The following is a 20,464-nucleotide window of genomic DNA, read 5'->3' on the forward strand; positions in this document are numbered from 1 at the left end:
AAGAGGGGATGAAGAGAAAAGGGAGAAGGTCGTTTCTTACATTTTACCTGTAAACAAGTCGCACTGCTGCAGCAGTTGGTTGGGGGGGTTTACATTCGAGTAAACATGCCCAGGCCTCGGCTGCACGGTCTTTACTCCCGAGTAAGAGCATTACAAGTAATAGTTGCTTGTATTTAATTTTTATTGGACTGGAATAACGATACTGCTTCTGAGGTGCACTTCATCTCTCAGAAAACAGAATTATTATTATTATTATTATTTTAAAAAATGCTACTCATTTTTCAAGATCTTAAAAAAATAGGAAGGGTGACCAACGTTTTCCGACCGAATATATCACGCTGAGATTACAGCGGGTTGATAACCTCCACTTCTTATCATTTTTATTTTTGCCAAAAAAAAAATCCAATTAAAAATATATGTATTTTCGGTGCTGGAACTCGAAATGTTTGAACAGAAGGTGGAGAAATCGGCTTGTTTGGCTTTCGGGTCTCGCCTTTGGCTGGGAGGGGGGTTAACCTTGGAGATGAACTTCGCTTTGCAAAGACTTTTCCAAGTCGATTAAAAACTTTTAAATACGGCAAAGGAACTCTGTGGCCCGCAAAAGCAAACAATTTTTTAAAGAGAAGGTTGGAGGGTGCGGGGGGGGGGCAAACAGACGAAGCTGTGTGTCTCTCTTTTTTTCCTCCTCCTCGCCCCCCTCCCATTAAAATAGAGAGAAGGGAGGGGGGGTTCGGCCTTGGCTTATTCTTATTCAAAAAAATTCCCAAGGCAGGGCCGCAGAGTTTGGGAACAAAACGGGGCAGAAGAATGGGAGATAGATTTATTCAAAGCGCCCCGCTGGTCGATAGTTTTGTAATATTATCCGCGCCGTCTGTTGCAAGAGGAGGGTGGGAGAGCCGGTTGGAGGTTAGCAAAACGCTGCTCCCCCCCTTTTTTTTTCTTTTTTGGGCGGGAGGGGGTCTTTGGTTCAAATTGCTCAATATCCACTTGTAAATCAGGTCTTTTGTCGTTGAAAAGCGATCGGTGCTTGTTTTGCCTCCCCCCACCATCCCACGTCGTGATGGAAAATAAAATAAAAATAAAAAGTGGACATACTTTTTGTTTGTTTGTTTGTTTAGGCTTTAGAGAATACCATCGGCTCAGATTCTTAGACAGGTAGTCCCGTCCCCCGTCCCCCCAAGAAAAGTTTGCAAATTGCATTCAGTGGGAGTTTGGTCGTAAAGCAGATTTAATGGAGTTTTATTTATTTCTCGAATTCCACTTTTCCTTTCCGGCTGTTTAAATATTTTTGTGCACGTGTAATGGTGATTCTTTCCTCATTTAAGATGTCTTTTTCAGGATGATTCACGTCCGTTTTTTGTTTTTGTTTTTCCTCCCCAAAGAAATTTGGGGTTTCTGGAAAGAAAGAAAAGCCAAAGTTTTCAGGGAGGAAAAACGGAAGGTACGCCAAGATAAAAGGCTCTTGTGTGCGGAGCTAAATAAATGGACTGTTCCAAAAGTGACCCCCTAAAAAAAAAAAAAAAGAGGAGAACGAAAGAGGGAGAGGGAGGGAGAGGGAGGGAGAAAATGAGAAACCAACTAACTGGTTGATTTTTTTAGAGGTTCCGATGGAGGAATCACTCAGTCCTAAGAATTGTCCTCTTTTTATCGCGCATTTGTTTAAGATCGCGAGTTTTTAAGAGGCTTTGTTTGATTCCCCCGCCCTTGAAAGAAAATGCGTTTATTTTTTTTGAAGAGGGGGAGGGCGGGTATAAGCAGGGCCTCCTCGCGAGTAAGCGCGCGTGCCCCGCGCATTGCCATGTGAAAGCGCTTCTTCCTAGCTGTGGGTGAGGAGTGGGGGTTCTGCCCCCCCCCCCCGCATTCAAGGCTCCGATCCGTGTCCTTTCGAAATGAGCATATATAGAAATTATTGTCTTTTCGTCTTTTAAAAACCCTCTGGACGAATTTACTTCCAGTTTCAAGAAAGCTGGTGAAGCGACGCCCTACACGAGGAGGCTGAGGGGTTTGTTGTTGTGGTTTTTTGGCGTGGGGGGGGAGTGGAATAAGAGAAATTGCCTTCAGAAAAGTGAAGATCCATTTGCGAAAAGGGTACTCGGTTCGATCCCCGCAAAAGTGCTTTGATTTCCCACCTCCCCCCATACCCAGATTTCCCAGCCGTGTCTTAGACCACTCATTGGCATTTATTTTTTTTAAGAAAACCAGAGAATGCGAGAAATCCTCCCCACAATCCATGAATCTTCTTTCAAGCCTGCCAAACTTTTAATTGCCCTAATTAAAGTTCCTAATGACCATACTTAACTTGTAAAACATTTTTTCCATACATACACCTCCAACCTTTGGAGGGGGGGGATCTCTGGGTCTGCATTGTTCTTGTTGTTTTAAAAATACTCTCGCACCCCCCCCCCAGCACCCTTCTCTGGAGTAAATTCTCTTTGAAGTAAACGAGAGTGGGGATTTAATGACTCCCAAGTAAGCGCGCGGAGGGGATCGGGCGGCCCGTAGCTCGTCTCCGGCTTGCACCTTTTGAATCGGGGCCCCTCGGTTAAGTGGGACGGATTCTTGGGGGGAAACGTGCCTCCAGGACCTAGGCGTTTGGAGAACTCCCTTTCCTAACTCTCAGCTGCCTCCCAGCAGCAGTGGGGTTACTCTCCAGTAAATATACAGGATTGCAGAATCCTTGTCCAAAATCGCCTCTTTTTGGAAGAAGGAACTAAAAGAAGAAAAGTCTGCGAATTCCTGATTTCGCCCACCGCTTCGAAAACTGCTTTAGGATACGATTGTCTAAATGTTTAGGGTTAAAACAGAGCCCTGGCTCGGGTTGTGCCTCTAACAGAGTACGTTACTAAGCACCATAACAGAAGACTTATTACCTAGTTTATTGTTATTATTGTTATTATGATTATTTTATTATTCAGTATAGGTGATAATTATTTATATCACCCCAGTTTTGTTGCAAAACCCCTGGACGCCGCCATGTAGAAAAGCGATGTGTAAAAAAAACTTCTTTTTAAAAATAAAAACCCTTTTTCTAAATACTCAGAAAACAAACCCCTGTTCCCGACCCTCTTCATGCTTTTAGTTCAGACGGCAGACCGACTAAATTTAGTGGGGTTTACTTAGAGCAGTGCTGGAATGATTTGGAGGGGCAACCCCAATTTTTACCTGCCCTACGTTTATTGTTTTAGGAGATTGGGCTAAATTAGGGTTTGGGGATTCACCGAAGACCCGCATCCCAGAACACTATAGAGAAAAGGCGCTTAAAATTGCAGCTGGATCCTATCCCGTGAATATCTGGAAGCGATCTTGCGCTCATAGGGATCATACTGTGGGCACACACGCCCCTTTTAATACTGTTTAGGATCTGAACCAAACAACTAGCGCTGGTTTCCTAGAAGACGCGCTTGCTCCGTTCGCCCCCAACACTTTTATTTTTGGCCAGAGTGATTTTGGAAGGCAAACCCAGGCAATCCAATGGGCTTACTCTCTAGGAAAGTGCGCGAAAGCCGGGTAAGGGGGGGGGAGAAGAGGGAGGTTTGTGGAATTCACTACTCGGGAGTGACTCCTTCTGAATCGTATGGGGGGGCTGCTTGGTTCACAACCCAATCTCCACCCCCAAATATTTTTATTCTTATTAACTCCCAAGTAAACGTGCAAAACATTTCGGCTTGGGCGAGCCAGGTCCCCCTTCGCACGCCTTTCTCGGACGTAAAAGCTTCATGGGAGGTGGGGTGAGAGAGGAGACAGACGTTGCACCCCCCCCCCAAAAAAAAGTCCTGAGCTGGAGAGGTTGTACAGCCAGGTATACTCGCGAGTAAGTCTACCTTGGTCATCTCCTTTTGCCCAGGGAGACTTATTGTTTCCCAGGAATAATAGGAGATGGAAAAGGAGGAGGCGTCTTGGGGGGGTCAGTCCCCCCCCCAAAAAAACCCTCTATAGTGGCCTGTGCTGGATTTTCTTAGTAGGGATCCGAGCTCTCCCGGCTGCATCGTGAAAGAAAAGGCTCCCCTCGCTCGTCTGTTTTTTTCCCTCTTTTCCTCCCTCTCTCTCTATCATCCGCTTGGCATTTAATAACGTTAAGACTTATTAGCGGTCGTAATGAAAACTGTGGCGCCTGAATAGTGCGCTGTGTTGGAGAGGGGTGTAATAGCTCCGAGGCATGTTAAGAAAATGTATTTATCCCCAATCAGGGACTCACTCTTCGGGTTCCCAGCACAAACGTTAAGTTGAAGGGGTTTAAGACAGATTAAATTGAGTCTTTATTTCGCTCGCACTTTCATCTTTAAACGGCTCACTCCGCTTGGCCCACGGCGGATATTCATGAGGGCTAGCCGCGCTGTGTGTGTGTGTGTGTGTGTGTGTGTAGGAGGGAGGGAGGGAAGGAGGGTGTCTTCCAATACCACCTCTCCCGCTCGCCTCTTTCTCTTCCTCCCCTTCTCAAAAAAAATAAAATCCTGGGCTGTTTCTCATTTGGTTTGTTTAGGGTGGCGCGGGGCGGGGAGGGATGGGCGAGCGAATTTATTCTTCTGGTCATCAGTCTCTGGGGGTAGGGAGACAGTCCAGGCCGAGGAAGCTGGGGGCCACAAGCAGTGGGCTAGGCTGCGGTACTATAGACCACCTCCAAATAACTTTTACCACTCCTATCGTGGTATATGAGTAAGCGTTCGTGGAGCGGGGAAGAGCCGCTTGGCTACCGCAGGGCAGAGCGCTCGCCAGCCTCTCTGGTGTAGTCGGTTCAGTGGCTCAGAAACTCTTTCTGCCACCATACCTGCACACGCTTACTAGGGTGTGCGCGCGTCTCAGTAATAGATTTACTCCTAAGTAGGTACGCATGGGATTGGAAGGTGTCCCGAAGCCATTTGCCAGTGGCGATGGTTTTGCTGCAACGTGGGCACCCACCTGGAAGTTGAAATTATTATTATTATTTTATTGCAATAATTTGAATAATATTGCAAAGGGCCTCGTCTCACAGCGCCGGTCCTTATGCATGAAAGTTAGAATTGGAACCGTTTCTGGGAGATTTGAGGTGCGCGGGAGAGGGAGAGTCTCCTTTGCACGCCTTAGATCCAGTAATACTCTTGTTCGCTCCTGCAGAAATGGGAGTAAGCCTCCTAGCTTTAATAGATCTGGAGGTGTAAAACCAGATGGGTGGAGTGGGAGTGGTGGAGCTCGTCCTAGCATCCTATACCACCTGTCCCTGCTCAAGAGCACGTTAGTTCTGTGAGAGGTTTAACTCCCCAGGAAAAAGGGGTCTGGGACTGCAGGCTGAGAAAATGGGTGTCAAATAGGATGAGGATGGATCCAGCCTCGGTCAAGGATAAAGGAGAGGTCCCCAGGATATTGACAAGGCAAGGTTGTAGTGCGATCCGAGCATGGCCCAGGTGTGAAATTTGCCACCGCCCACTCAATGGTTTTTACTTCTAAGTAAACCCCGGGAAAAAGAGATTATTGCGTTGTGATTTGGTTTCTAGGCGCATCCTAGATAATGAAGAGGGTTTCAGGGGTTACGAAATTGGCTGCCGCGCGCGTAATTGCGCGCGCGTTTCAGGGTACTGTTAATCTAGGAGTAAGACCCACGGAAAGTTATGGAGGGGGGTATCGCTGGTTGTTGGTTTAAAAACAAACAAACCTGCAAATCGTATTAATTTGGCATTTCCAATTAAGTTGAGGGAGAAGCAGGGAGAAATGGACTAGATAATTTGACTAGGATATGTGAGTCGTGGTGGTTGTTGTTTTTTCACTTGACCCTTGGCCTGTGTTCTGTGCTACTCGTGAGTAAAGCTCGACAGGGGATGGGGGAGGGGGTTATAAATAAAACACAATGGACCAAATTGTGTGCGTTTGGACATCGCCAGTGTAAAGAACGTGGGGATTTTAAAGAACTTTGCACGTGTTTGCGTACACACATACGCAGACGTGTCCCGATATTGACTCCACAAAGCAGTTTCGGAAGCTGGTTAAACGTGGTCTGTCCGAGCTGTGGGACTTACTCGTGAGAGTAAGCCTTTGGGGTTGTTCTATTCCTTTAGTTGTGGATTTGGAGCGAGGCCGGCGCTGTAAGATGGACTCAAGAACGTGGCCTCATACCAGATAATAACTCTGATCCATATAGCTGAGGATTGACTGCACTGGGTGGTGGAGGCTCGCTAGAGTTTCATGCAGGACCTTCCCAGAGCTACCTGGAGGTGCTGGAATCCTTCTGCATGCAGGACAGATGTTCTGCCAGTGAGCCACCATCCTTTACCAAAGGGATTTCTGATCCTTCAGGAGATGGTTGCGTGTTGCGCTCTGGATGACAGATGCAGAGATCTGGAACTGGGCAGAGGTTGACTCACTGGAGCTGGCCTCCCGGTTCCAGGGTTTAAGGGCGAGAAGTAGCCGCGAATGTCTCTCCATAGATTCCTCTGAGACCCAGTTACGGGAATCACAAGGGGCGCAGTTGCTGTTGTGCTCAGGTCCTGCTTTGGGCTTCATAGAAGTGTGGAGTTGGAAGGGACCCGAAAGATCCAATGCAGGAATATGCAGCAGTCCCATACGGGATCGAACTTGCAACCTTGGTGTTCTTAGCACCACACTCTAACCAACTGAGCTATCCAGGCAGACCGCGTCTGCTTGGCCACTGTGGGAACAGCATGCTGGACTAGATTGGCAATGGGCCTGATCCAACAGCCAGTCTCTTACATTTCAACGCTCCTGCGAATGGATTTGTTTTAGGCTGAGCCTCATCAAAACGGCATGCTTTTCTATTCAAGTCAATCTAGTCCAGATCACGACCTTTTTTGCGCATTCAAAGCACATTCAGCACGCATTTAGAACACACGACTTCTCCCCAAGAGTCCTGGGAACTGTAGTTCCCCCCTCACAGCACTACAGTTCCCAGCATCCTTAGCAAACGCCAGTTCCTAGGATTCTTTGGGGATAAGTCGTGTGCTTTAAATGTGCCTTCAGCGTGCTTTAAATGTCTGGCGTTGTGGATCTGCTGTAGGTGTGATCTGAAACACAAGTAATGCAAAAATCATTCATATATATATATATATATATATATATATATATATATTCCATATTTTAAAACTGAAACACTAATTCTGGAGAAAGTATACTTTAAAATTCCCCTACTGATGCTTCCCGCCCCCCAATTTTATATTTGAATGGTCTCTGCGAGGCGGGAAACGTCCATGCAGTTTATCTCCCGGTTTCTCATTGCAGAAACACGCATCATTGCAGAAACACGCATCTCGATTTCCACTTCTGTATGTGTAAACACACACACGTGTATTGTACAAGTAAAAACGACAACAAACAGAACCGTTTGCCAGCCTATCTTAACACCACACCCTACACCCCACGTTTACCGGAAACCTGACTTTATGGAGGGGGGCGCGGGGGGGAGGAAGGAAGTGGTTTGGCTTGATTTAATTAAGGAAGCAGGAGGACGTGGACTCACGCATCCTCCTTTCCCCCTTTCTGTCCGTGCTGGTTTTAGTTTCACACCTGGAGAGATTAGGCGTCTCTGCACAATGTTGGAGCCTTACACCTGGCTGATTTTATTTATTTTTTAATTTCCTTTTGGGGTCTGAGGGATTGGGTGTGGGGGTGCCAAACCCCAGCTCCCTCCTCCTCCTCCCCTCCCCCTTGAAAACAACAACAACCCCAAACACTCCTTTCTTCCAAAATAACACCCTCTCCCACCCGTGGGTCTCCGCTGTCTCTATATTTGAGAAGGGGGAAATCCACCAAATGGGGGTGGGGTTACCTAAAGGGTTAGCAATCTAATCAAACAGCGAGCAGGCAGGATTTGGCGTTTGGTTGTGAGTGGGATCAAGAGGCATAATGGGGGGCAGGAGGGGAGATGGAGGCGGGAGGCGGAGGAGGAAGGGTGGGGTTCATTTGGAGACAGGAGTGAGAAAGTTGTAAGGGGAAGAAGGGAACAGGATGGAAAGAGGAGAGAGGAGGAAATGGACAATATGGAGAGGGGGAGAGAAGGGGGATAAGGCCTTATCTCAGTGGCACCTGCTTGGCATTCCGAAGGGCCCAGGTGGCGGGACAGAGACCTCGGCCTGAAACTCTGGAAAGCCATTGCTGCCAGTCAGTGTAGGGAGCACTGAGACAGTATAAAGCAGCACCCTATGTTCCTGAGGAGGGAGGGAGGGAGGGAGGGAGGGGAAGGAAGGAAGGAAAGAAGGGAAGAAAGAAAGAGGGAAGGAAAGAAGGAAGGAAAGAAAGAAGGAAGGAAGGAAGGAAGGAAGGAAGGAAGAAAGAAAAAGAAGAGTAGGAAAGAAGGAAGGGAATGAAGAAGGAAAGAAAGAGGGAGAGAAGAAAGAGAAAGAATAAGAACGAGGGAGAGGAAGAAAGACAGGAAGGAAGGAGAGAAAGAGAGAAGGAGAGAGAGAGGGAAGAAAGAAAGAAAGAAAGAAAGAAAGAAAGAAAGAAAGAAAGAAAGAAAGAAAGAAAAGAGAGGGAAGGAAGGATGTGGAAAAGAGAGGAGAGAAAAACAGAATTTGATAAGCGGGGAAAGTGGGGAAGAGAAAAAGGAAGGCTGGGAAAAGATGTGGCCGAGGGGGGAAAGGAAGATGAGGAAAACAAGTGAACCGTAAAGAGGAGGAGAGGCAAAGAGGGGAAAGTGAAAAGAGAAAAAGGAGAAATCGGGAGAGAGTTGGGCGAGGCGGAGGGCAGGGGGGAGGCGGGCGGGCGGGGTCCAGCCTGCTCCCACGCGGGGCTTCCACGCCTCGTCGGCGCGCGAGGCTTGAGACAAATAAGGTACAACCACAATGAGCGGCGATAACAATTACAAAGGCAAACAGGGGCTTTCGGGGACGGAGGCGGCGGAGGGGGGAGGGCTCCGCTCAACCCCGGTGTAGACATCAACAAAGTCTGCGAATGTTTGCAAGATAAAACTCCTTTCCAAATCCGCTGTGACGGCGAGGCGAGAGCGAGCGAGCGAGAGATAAGGGCTTCTGGGGCGGCGGGGGGGGGGCGCACGATGAGGGTGGGGAGATGCACCAGCATAATCTAATACAAGAGACGGGGCTGGCGCTCTCTCTTTTTTTTAAATTAAAACAAGGGGGAAAGGAGGGGAGCTTAGATTATGCAAGGAAAAAGGGGGGGGAGTTGAGGAGACGAGGCAGGGAAGAGGGGGCTTTCCAGGGGTGGAGAGGGTCAGGCTCCCCAGATTCGGTCTAAGGAGTGCCTCCAAACCCCAAGACACCCCTCCCCCAAAAATGTTAAAATGTTGCCCTGAGAGGCAGCAGCTGAAGAAGAATCCTGTGTAGCCCCGCAAACTTGCTACTTTCCTTTCCCAACTCTTTGCAGTGCCCTTAAAATACTTTGAAAAATGTATTGGGTCACTGCGGCAAACCCAGGAGGGTTTTGTAGCAATATAGAGGTGGAAGGGATTCCCAAGCATCATCTAAGCCCAGGGGTCAGCAAACTTTTTCAGCAGGGGGATGGTCCACTGTCCCTCAGACCTTGTGGGGGGGCCGGACTATATATATATATATTTTTGGGGGAATGAACGAATTCCTATGCTCCACAAATAACCCAGATATGCATTGTAAATAAAAGCACACATTCTACTCGTGGAAAAACAAGCTGATTCCCGGACCATCTGCGGGCCAGATGTTGAAGGCGATTGGGCCGGATTTGGCCCCCGGGCCTTAGTTTGCCTACCCATGATCTAAGCCTAGCTCCCTTGCAATCACAGCTAAAGGTTCCCTGACAGGTGGCCATCCAACCTCTGGCTGAAAACCTCCAAGGAAGGAGAGCCCTTTGCAGAGGGCTGAGCCCTGGGCAGAATTAAAGGTAAAGGGACCCCTGACCATTATTTCCAGTCGTGACCGACTCTGGGGCTGTGGCACTCATCTCGCTTTATCGACCAAGGGAGCCGGTGGTCATGTGGCCAGCATGACTAAGCCGCTTCTGGCAAACCAGAGCAGCTCACGGAAACGCCGTTTACCTTCCCTCCGGAGCGGTACCTATTTATCTACTTGCACTTTGATTTGCTTTTGAACTGCTAGGTTGGCAGGAGCAGGGACTGAGCAATGGGAGCTCACCCTGTCGCGGGGATTCAAACTACCGAATCCACAGAATTAGAAACTGCAGAATTAGACGATGCATAATTTTTTTTTATTTTGTGAAGGCCAGCAGCAGATTGTTTGATTTAATATGATGGCATTTTTTAGGGCAGTAGGGAGGGAGAAGGGCTTGTGGGGTTTTCTTGGGGGGGGGGGCAAAACAGCTTGCCTGACCCCAGTTTCTGTGTACCTTAAATTGGGGTGGGGCACCATTTTTCTACTTGGCTGCAAGCAGCAACATGTTTAGAACCATACCTGAGAATATACAGGGACGCTGGTGGTGCTGTGGGTTAAACCACAGAGCCTAGGACTTGCTGATCAGAAGGTCGGCAGTTCGAATCCCCGTGAGCTCCCCTTGCTTGGTCCCAGCTCCTGCCAACCTAGCAGTTCGAAAGCACATCAAAGTGCAAGTAGATAAATAGGTACCACTCCGGCGGGAAGGTAAACGGTGTTTCCGTGTGCTGCTCTGGTTCGCCAGAAGCGGCTTAGTCATGCTGGCCACATGACCCGGAAGCTGTACGCCGGCTCCCTTGGCCAATAAAGCGAGATGAGTGCCACAACCCAAGAGTTGGCCACGACTGGACCTAACGGTCAGGGGTCCCTTTACCTTTACCTGAGAATACACACAGCAAATGTAAAAGGAGGGGAGAGGGTTCTAACCTGCACCCCTCCTGTAGTTAGGATTTGTGTCCATACCAATTTTGATGGTAACTCTGTTACTTAGAGTTGTGGCATCAACGGAGGACTCTAATGTGTGAGTCAATGAGCTGTGATTCCTGAATTTCATGGGGTTGGACTAGAAGACCCTTGGATTCCCTTCCAGCTCTGCAGATCTATGATTCTGTTACCTCTAGTCAGGACTGAGCATAGATTCTGCTTCTTGGTAGAAATGAAGAAGTCCTCCATGGTTGTCAACAGATGAAGTCCTATGTATGCAGGGGTTGTCTTCGGTTATGTCCTACTCAGAGTAGATCTACTGAAATTCATGAACCAAAGTTGGCTGTCTCTATCATTTTCAGTGGGTTCTACCCTGTGTAGAATGAGCATTGAATGTTTACCCCATGTGTGAAATGGGGACCTTGTTGTCCACAGAATGTTACCTGGGATGGAATTTTGAGTTGCTCCTGCAAAAGGGGGGGGGGTGTTTCTAGCTATATCTGTCTACAGCAAAATGAATTTAAAAATTGCAGAGTTGTAAAGGACCCCAAATGTCATCCAGTCCAGCCCTGGCATAGCAGGAATGATTTTTTTCAGAACGACTATTTGCCCATTTGGAGGAACTGGCACTACAGCTCATTTCCATGGTGGGGAAAGATGCTAAGTTATTTCACTCGTTAGATATATTGAGCTGAACCGAATGAAGTCCTAGCCAGAGCAGATCCATTGAAACACATGGACCTAAGTTTCTGCTCATTAATTTCAATGGGTTGGCTACTGTTGTTGGCTATAACCCATTGTTTCAAGGAGGTTTTTCTATCTCAAAAGCAACTTAAAAAAATTGTAAGCTTATGGAATGTGAAGGCTGCTCAGAAGGCGTTTGTGATTTTGTGTACAGAATTCTTGGTGTCCTTCGTAGATAGAGATGGTTGGCTGTAGATTGCTGCATCTGTAGCAAAAATCATGGGCGGTCCTGAATAGCCCATCGATAAACAACTGCTAGCAAGCATTGTTGACCTGTTTGTATATAGATCAGTGGTGGGAAAATTGGGGCATTCCAGATGTTATTGGACCCCAACTCCCATCACCCCTGCAGCCAGCATGGTCAAGGATGATGGGGCCCGTAGTCCAGAAACATCTGGAGGGCCACCAGTTGCCCACCCCTGATCTAGAGTGAGATTCTGGTTTTCTAGAAATGCAGAGCTTGACAGCATGTCGGATTATCTAGGGGAAAGCAGAAGAGAGAAAAATCTGCCCACAATATTATTATTTTTTAATGTCTGTAGCAAACAGCTGCCCAGAAATTAAGGAGTAAAGGAAAAAGAAAAATAGAATGTCAATCATATGCCAAACATATACAGGTTTTGTATAGGAAATATCAGAGCTAAATGTCTTAAAAGGCTCAATATGCTATTTATAGGTCTAGACTCTAGAGCAAAAGAGATGATTTCTCTAGAAAGCAAAATATGATGGTGGGTGTTTGGGTGGGTCAAGGTGCTGAATTCATTATCGGAAACCACAGAAGCTGGGCTCAAATATAGAATTGTAGTTTGGATTGAAAGTTCTCTTCTCTCTTAAAAAAACAGCCTTTCCCTTTATACAGAGCAGGGAAGATTTTTGCTGATTTCCAGAAAGCGTGTGTGTGTGTGTGTGTGTGTGTGTGTGTGTGTGTGTGTGTGTAGAGAGAGAGAGAGAGTTGGCTGAAGTGAAAAGCACCCGTTCTCTAAAATGTTGATCCAAAGCTGGAAATAGGGGGTGGCTGTAATCAAATGTTTGCAATATCTAGAAAGTTGGGGGTAGGCTTTGGATTGGTCCTAGAGGGGGGGAGGGGAAATAAGCTTTCTAGAACTAAGAGCAATGTATATAAATCATTGGTGTCCGGTGTGGGGTTAATGTGTAAAAGTGACTGTGCGTTAGGTAGGGTGAATGTTGACAATGGGGGTGTATAACAGGCAACTTGTAATGGGACCTACGCGAATGGGTAGTTTCCACCTTTGCCCCTTTCTCATTATCCTTTCTCCCCCGCCTGACATTTTGGACCGTTCCGATTGGCTGATCATATGAAGAATCCATGCAGGTTCAACCATAGCAAGGTGACATTGCGGGGCATACCGGCCTCACCCACGTTTGGCAGGCAGGCAAAGCAGCAAACCGCAATGATAATGTCCTACCTCCACTGCTGGAGTCTGTGGCTAAGAATCGCAAGTTTCTGGTGACATTATTCCCAGGAGGAAGGTTTCAGGTTTTTTCTTAAATGAAAACTTAAATAGTTTTTTTTTAAATTCATTGTAGATGTTATTCCAGAATTCCTTAATGGCTGTGCATTCCCACCACATGTGCATATATGACCCTATACCATCTTTACACCTCCAGCAAGTTGGTGATCTGTTTTTATACATCTTTGAGAGTTTTGCTAGAGTGTGGTGCCATCTGTCTTGCATTTTCATAATATTTTCTCTCAGATTATAGCACACCGTAAATTTAATATCCCCCCTCCACAATTTCTCCCATTGATCCATATAAATGTTATATCCTAGGTGTTGCGCCCATTTCACCATTGATCCTTCACCAATTCTTCTTTCACCTCCTACTCTAAGAGGAGGTTATAAATTCTTGAGATGTATTTTTCCTTTAGATTGGATTAATTCTTTTTCAAATCTAGATGTTTCCTTTGCAAGACCTTCCTTTTTATCTAAGTTCAATCTTTCATTTATCTGAAAATATTGTAGCCAGCTCCTGCTTGAGGGCTTCCCATTGGGATATCTGGTTGGCCAATGAAAAGAGGATGTTAGACTAGATTGGCCCTTAGCCTGATACAGCAGGAAAACTTGTTCTTATGATCTAAGATCATAGAATCATAACATTGGAGAGTTGGAAGGGACCCTGAGGATCATCTCATCCAGCATATAGTCATGTAGGAATATGCAGCATACAGGGATTGGACTTGCAACCTTGGCGTCATCAGCACCATGTTCTAACCAACTGTGTAGTGATAGTTACCAATTTGGATGGCACAAATTCATTGAGGGTAGGGCCATCAGTGTCTGCGTTCTACCCTCTGAATACCAGTGGCTAGGAATCTCAAGTACTGTTGTGCTCGTGCCCTGTTCCACTGGGGCATCTGATTGGCCAATGCGAGATGAGAATGCTGGACTATATCAGGTTCCTTGGCCTGATCCCGCAAGCTCTTGCATTCATTCATCATCTAGTCCCAAGTTGTATGTGCTCAAAGCACAGGGGCATCTATGGAAAGAAAGAGATGCTGGACTTGTCAACAAAAACTAATTGAATGTTCGATTCCCTGTGTGCATATGTATCATTAAAAAAACAACATTGTCAGCAGTGCAGTTATCTCACATATTTAGGTTCCAGCACATTGCAATTTATTTACAATACTATCCTCGAATCTCTTTTTCTGGAGCCTTTCAACCGAGCCTCACTTCCTCTCCAGTGGCTGAATATTTCAGTCTCTTTTTCTGGGTATCTTGTGCGATTGCACAGGAGAAAAAGGAGATATGTGGGTGGGTGTTTTTTCCCTCCTTCCCCCAGTGGTTGTGGTTAAAGGAATTATATTTACCCACTTTTTTCTTTTCTTGTCTTTTTTTTTTTTGCAATAAGCTTGGTGAGAGAGAGAGAGAGAGAGAGAGAGAGAGAGTCATTGAAAAAGATGAGATGAGAGGGACGAGGACTTCAAACGAATCCATCATCTCTGGAGTTGGTGGAGATTTAGAGACAGTGTTGTGTGTGGAACGGGGAGGGGGGAGGAAAAGAGTTATTTAGATATTAAAAAACCATATTTTCCTAGAGGCATCAGGAGTTTCCGCCATCCACACTTTCCCCTTGCAGCTATTTGGCTGGGTGAAATACTCGAGACCCAAATGTTGAAGAGAGATAACGCTGGTGAGCCACGCCGTGGTCTTCGAACCGCATCAGAGCATTAAACCCGGATTAACCTCCCCTTTCCCCCTCCCTCCCCATTCTCCTTCAACTCCCTCTCCCCCCCCCCAAGCTCCCACCCCCCAACGCACACATTTTTTCCCCCAGTGGAATTTACATGGAAGGATTTTAAAGCATACACAATTCTTAGCCTTTAAGCTTAAAGGTACTTAAGTTGAGCATTAGGGTAAAACTGGGGTGGGGGTGGGGGGAGAAATACCCCCTCCAAAATGTTGTTGTTGTTGTTGTTGTTCCATAATATAAATAGCCCCCCCACCATTACACAATGAAGTCCAGATTCTAAAGTTGCCAAACTGTTATTGGAAACTCATCCATACCTCCACCCATATTGCTATTATATATGGAAAGGTCCTGGGAAGATGGCTAGTTTAATGTGGCACTTTCTAAGATCACAGAATGTTTTGTGGACAGTTTGTCAGAGAAGACGGGCCCATGGGTCAGTGATAGAACAGCTGCTTTGCATGCAGGAAGATCCCAGGTACAACCAATTCGGTGTAAGTCAACTTAAAGGTAAAGGGACCCCTGACCATTAGGTCCAGTCGCAGACGACTCTGGGGTTGCGGTGCTCATCTCACTTTATTGGCCAAGGGAGCTGGTGTACATCTTCCAGGTCATGTGGCCAGCATGACTAAGCCTCTTCTGGAGAACCAGAGCAGCGCACGGAAACGCCATTTACCTTCCCGCCGGAGCGGTACCTATTTATCTACTTGCACTTTGACGTACTTTCGAACTGCTAGGTTGGCAGGAGCAGGGACCGAGCAACGGGAGTTCACCCTGTTGCGGGGATTTGAACCGCTGACCTTCTGATTGGCAAGTCCTAGGCTCTGTGGTTTAACCCACAGTGCCACCCTATTCAAATCAGCCCTTTGTCAGCCCTTGCTCCTATTCAAATCAGCCCTTTGTCAGAACATTGAGGACTAGAATCTTGCTTTATTTTTAATGGAGGCAGTAGCTGTGCGGTTAGTACATGGAAACACCTTCTTTGTACATGGAAGCTCCCTTGGTTCAATCCCCAGCACCATCTCAAGGTAGGCCTGGGAGACCTTCCCTTGCTGAAACCCCGAAGAGTCTCTGCCTGTCAGTGTAGGCCAAACTGAGCTAGATGGAGCACAGGTCCAACTCTGTATAAACCAGCTCCTGTTGTTCTTATGAAGCCACACCATACCCAGCATCCTGTTCTCACATTGGCCAACCAGATGCCTGCAAGAAACCTCCTATCAGGATCTGAGCACAAGAGTAAACCCTCCTTCGCTGAGGTTTCCAGCAACCAGTATTCAGAAGCATCACGGCTTCCAACCATGGTGGCAGAGCATAGCCAATAATGGCTAGTTGACATTGATCACCTTCTGGTCCATGACTTTGTCCAACCCTCTTTCAAAGCCATCCAAGTTGGTGGTCTCCTGTGGCAGCAAGTTCGATAGTTAACTATGCAGTCATACCCTCCAACATTTCTCTGATTAAAATAGGGATGTCCTATTTAATAATAATAATAATAATAATAATAATAATAATAATACCACACCCATCTGACTAGGTTGCCTCAGCCACTCTAGGTAGCTTCCAACATATATAAAAACACAATAAAACATTAAACATTTTTTTAAAAGTCCCCTATACAGGGCTGCCTTCAGAAGTCTTCTAATGGTTGTTTAGTTCCTTTTCTCCTTTGCTCCAGGGTCACGTAACTCCATACCTTCCAACATTTCTCCGATGAAAACAGGGACTTCCTAAGGAAATGTGGGACCTTCTGGGATAAAACCAGAAACCGGGACAGATTCTGTAAATCCAGGACTGTCCCTGGAAAAAAATAATCTGTCAGATTCCTCTGTCCTGAATTTTCCAACATTCAGCTTCATTGAATGTTCACGAGTTCCAGTGTTCAGTTTAGTCCAGACTGGAGCCAAAGTCTTCCATGTGCTCCCCTGCTGAGCTACGATTCGTCTCCAAGATGGACCACTGAATCAGAACAGATCAATTTAATAACGTGGGGAGAGGGGGGAAGCATGTGCTGAAGTGTATGTTTGTGTGTGATATCACAGAGCGTGAGCAGAGGGGGGGGGAGGAAGGTAAGGGAAAGTGAAGGCTTCTAAGGGGAAATTGAGAAGCTTAGAGTCCTTTGATCCTTGGGTGTTTTCCCTTATCTGAAACATTTCTGGCGACACTGCTACAAAGGAAGTTCGTCATATTACCAGCGGCCCAGGCCTGCTCACAGGAATCAGCATCTATTAATTAGCAGCTGGTCTCAATGTCTTGTGGGAATTCCAGGCTGGTGGATTTTTTCTATATAAAAAGATGTGAGTTTTACAAAGCTGGTCTGAACTTCTATGCAAAGAACATCTGAAAAGGGCCTGGACATTTAATTATTTTAGTGGTGGTGCTGGGGGGGGGGGAGACAGGCGAACTAATATCAGTGTCCTGGAAGAAGCAAAGATCAGCAGTGTTGAAGCAATGATTCTTCAACATCAACTTCGTTGGACTGGTCATGTTGTGCAGATGCCTGATGATCGTCTTCCAAAGCAACTGCTCTATTCCGAACTTAAACATGGAAAGCGTAATGTGTGTGGTCAACAAAAGAGGTTTAAAGACTGTCTCAAGGCAAATCTTTAAAAATGTAGTATAAACACTGACAACTGGGAAACACTGGCCTGCAAGTGCTCCAGTTGGAGAACAGCCATTACCAAAGGTGCCATGGGCTTTGAAGACACCCGAACTCAGGAAGCAAGGGAGAAACGTGCTAAGAGACAGGCACGCTTGGCAAATCCACACCGTGATCAACTCCCGCCTGGAAACCAATGTCCCCACTGTGGAAGGACGTGTGGATCCACAATTGGCCTCCACAGTCACTTACGGACTCATTGTTAAAACCATGTTTATGGAAGACAATCTTACTCAGCTATGAATGATTGCAGAAGAAGAAGAAGAAGAAGAAGAAGAAGAAGAAGAAGAAGAAGAAGAAGAAGAAGAAGAAGCAGCAGCAGCAGCAGCAGCAGCAGCAGCAGCTGGGGAAGAACTTGCTCTCAATGTTTTCCTGCATGGGAGATGTATAGAAGCTGGCCATGTTGTCGTTGCAGGAAAAGGCGGGTTCTGTGAAAAAAGCTTTCCTTAAAAGATGATAAAGGTTTAGAGTTGCCACAGGTTCCCCATTCCTGAATTAGACCATCACTTGCCTTCACTGTCCCTTGCTACCTCCTTCACAGATCTTGTTGGACTCCCATCAGCCTTAGCCAGAATGGTCAAGGTTGAAGCGAGTTGGAGTCCAGCAACATCTGGAAGGCTGCAGATTGCTCACCCCTGCATTAAAAGGAAGTAGAGTTCTGATGGAGGCAGGTAGTGGCAGCAAAGGCGAATAGTGGGCGAGTTCTGGGATGGAGAGCCTTTGGCCCTCCAGATGTTGTTCCCTCTCATCATACCTAACAATGGCCCGGCTGGCTGGGGCTGGTGGGAGCATCAGGAAGGTCACAGCTTACTCATGTATGCCAAATTTCACCCAACCTTTTCCTCTCACATGTCTTTAGGTCCTTGTTCTCATTCTGTCCTGCTGCTCAATCTTACACCTCTTTGAAGATAAATGCAGTTAGACACATACACCCAGCTGTGTTGCAAAAACTAAAATAAGATAAAGGGCACAAACTAAAAAATGTAATTTCCCAGCAACCCATGACATTATTATTATCTTCAGGACACTGTGTGTCACGAAACACTAGACTTGAATTGAATTAGGTAGAGATAACTACCTCCATTATCCAGGGGGCTGTAGGTTCCCCATTCTTGAACTAGACCATCGCTTACCTTTGCTGCCCCAAGCAGTTTACAAAAAGATAAAACAAGAAAATCGAGGGGGAAATGACCACAATACCGTAAGACATACAAAAAGTTAAAATAGATGAAAGTTCACATCAGCTCTCTAAGAATCTGCCTGGACAGGCTTGTCTGAATAAGAATGTTTTTAGCAGGTGCCAAAAAGAATACAATGAAGGCTTTATATCAACAGGCAGGGAGTTCCCACGTGTAAGTTCTGCCACACCCAACTACAGTGGTACCTTGCAAGACGAATGCCTCGCAAGACGGAAAACTCGCAAAACGAAAGGGTTTTTTGAGCTGCTTCGCAAGACGATTTTCCCTATGGGCTTGCTTTGCAAGACGAAAACGTCTTGCAAGTTTGTTTCCTTTTTCTTAACACCGTTAATACAGTTGCGACTTGACTTCGAGGAGCAACTCATAGCACGCGGTGTGGTAGTCTTTTTTGAAGTTTTTGAAGACTTTGGTGATTTTTGAAGCTTTTTCAAAACTTTTCCGACACCGTGCTTCGCAAGACGAAAAAAATCACAAGACGACAAAACTCGCGGAACGAATTAATTTCGTCTTGCGAGGCACCACTGTATCAAGTTCTTGCAACTGTGGAGCAGGAATTGTGCGGCACCAGTTAGTGGTTCCAGTTCTGCCAGCTGAAGTGGTTAAGTAGGCACATGTGTGGTATGGTGATCTCACGGGTCAAGTGGTCCCAAGCTGTTAAGGGTTTTATAAGACATCGCCTTGCCGACAAAGGTCCATATAGTTAAAGCTAGGGTTTTCCCAGTAGTGATGGTTGGAAGTGAGAGCTGGACCATCAAGAAGGCTGATCGCCAAAGAATTGATGCTTATGAATTATGGTGCTGGAGGAGACTCTTGAGAGTCCCATGGACTGCAAGAAGATCAAACCTATCCATTATGAAGGAAATCAGCCCTGAGTGCTCACTGGAAGGACAGATCCTGAAGCTGAGGCTCCAATACTCTGTCCTCTGACTAGCTGTGGTAGGCCTATGTATTTCTCTCCGGCTGAAGTTTGACTGGACAGAAGGATGCCTCTGAGCATATTCAGAGGCCGGGTTCCACAGTGCAGGTGTAGCCATTGGGAATCCAGCATCCCCTCTCCACCAGTACATAATTAAACTATGGAACTCACTGTCCCATGAGGCAGTGTTGACCACCACCCTAGATGGCTTTAAAAAAGGATTGGACAAATTCATTGAGGAGAAGGCTTGCCAATGGCCACTAGCAAGGTTGGCTATGATCTGCCAATTTGTGAGTACCAGTTGCTGGAAACCACACCATCCTGGTGACAGCAGAGCTGTTCCAACTGCAAATATATTTTATCTGCAGACTCATCTGGTGTTCTTATGCATTTAAAGCACACAGGTCCCCCCAAAGAATCGTGGGAACTGTAGTTTACCCCCTCTCAGAATGGCAGCTCCCAGAACTCTTAGCAAACTAAAGTTCCCAGGATTCCCATGGGCATGTGATCTTCCTACAGTGGTGCCCCGCAAGACGAATGCCTCGTAAGACGAAAAACTCGCTAGACGAAAGGGTTTTGTGGTTTTTGAGCTGCTTCGCAAGACGAATTTCCCTATGGGCTTGCTTCGTAAGACGGAAACGTCTTGCGTTTTTTGCAAGTTTGTTTCCTTTTTCTTAACACCGTTAATACAGTTGCGACTTGACTTCAAGGAGCAACTCATAGAACGCAGTGTGGTAGCCTTTTTTGAGTTTTTTGGCGATTTTTGAAGCTTTTCCAAAACTTTTCCGACACCGTGCTTCGCAAGATGAAAAATTCGCTAGACGAAAAAACTCGCGGAATGAATTAATTTTGTCTTGCGAGGCACCACTGTATTGGAGTGACATCCCAAACCCAACATGCCTCTGATAAAGGGAAGGAGATGATGATGATGATGATGATGATATAGATATAGATATAGAGATGGAGATGGAGATGATAGAGATAGAGATAGAGATAGAGATAGAGATAGAGA

At 46.4% G+C, this 20,464-nt stretch overlaps 1 protein-coding gene across 5 annotated transcripts in view; it reads left to right on the forward strand.

Moving 5' to 3' along the window:
- Nucleotides 1-20,464, forward strand: part of PAX7 (paired box 7) — a 178,575-nt gene that overhangs the window by 18,348 nt on the left and 139,763 nt on the right. The gene's annotated exons all lie outside the window — the stretch shown is intronic.

The sequence above is a fragment of the Podarcis vaucheri genome (genome assembly GCF_965113315.1).
Source record: "Podarcis vaucheri genome assembly, chromosome: 7".
NCBI classification, from domain to species: Eukaryota; Metazoa; Chordata; class Lepidosauria; order Squamata; family Lacertidae; genus Podarcis; species Podarcis vaucheri.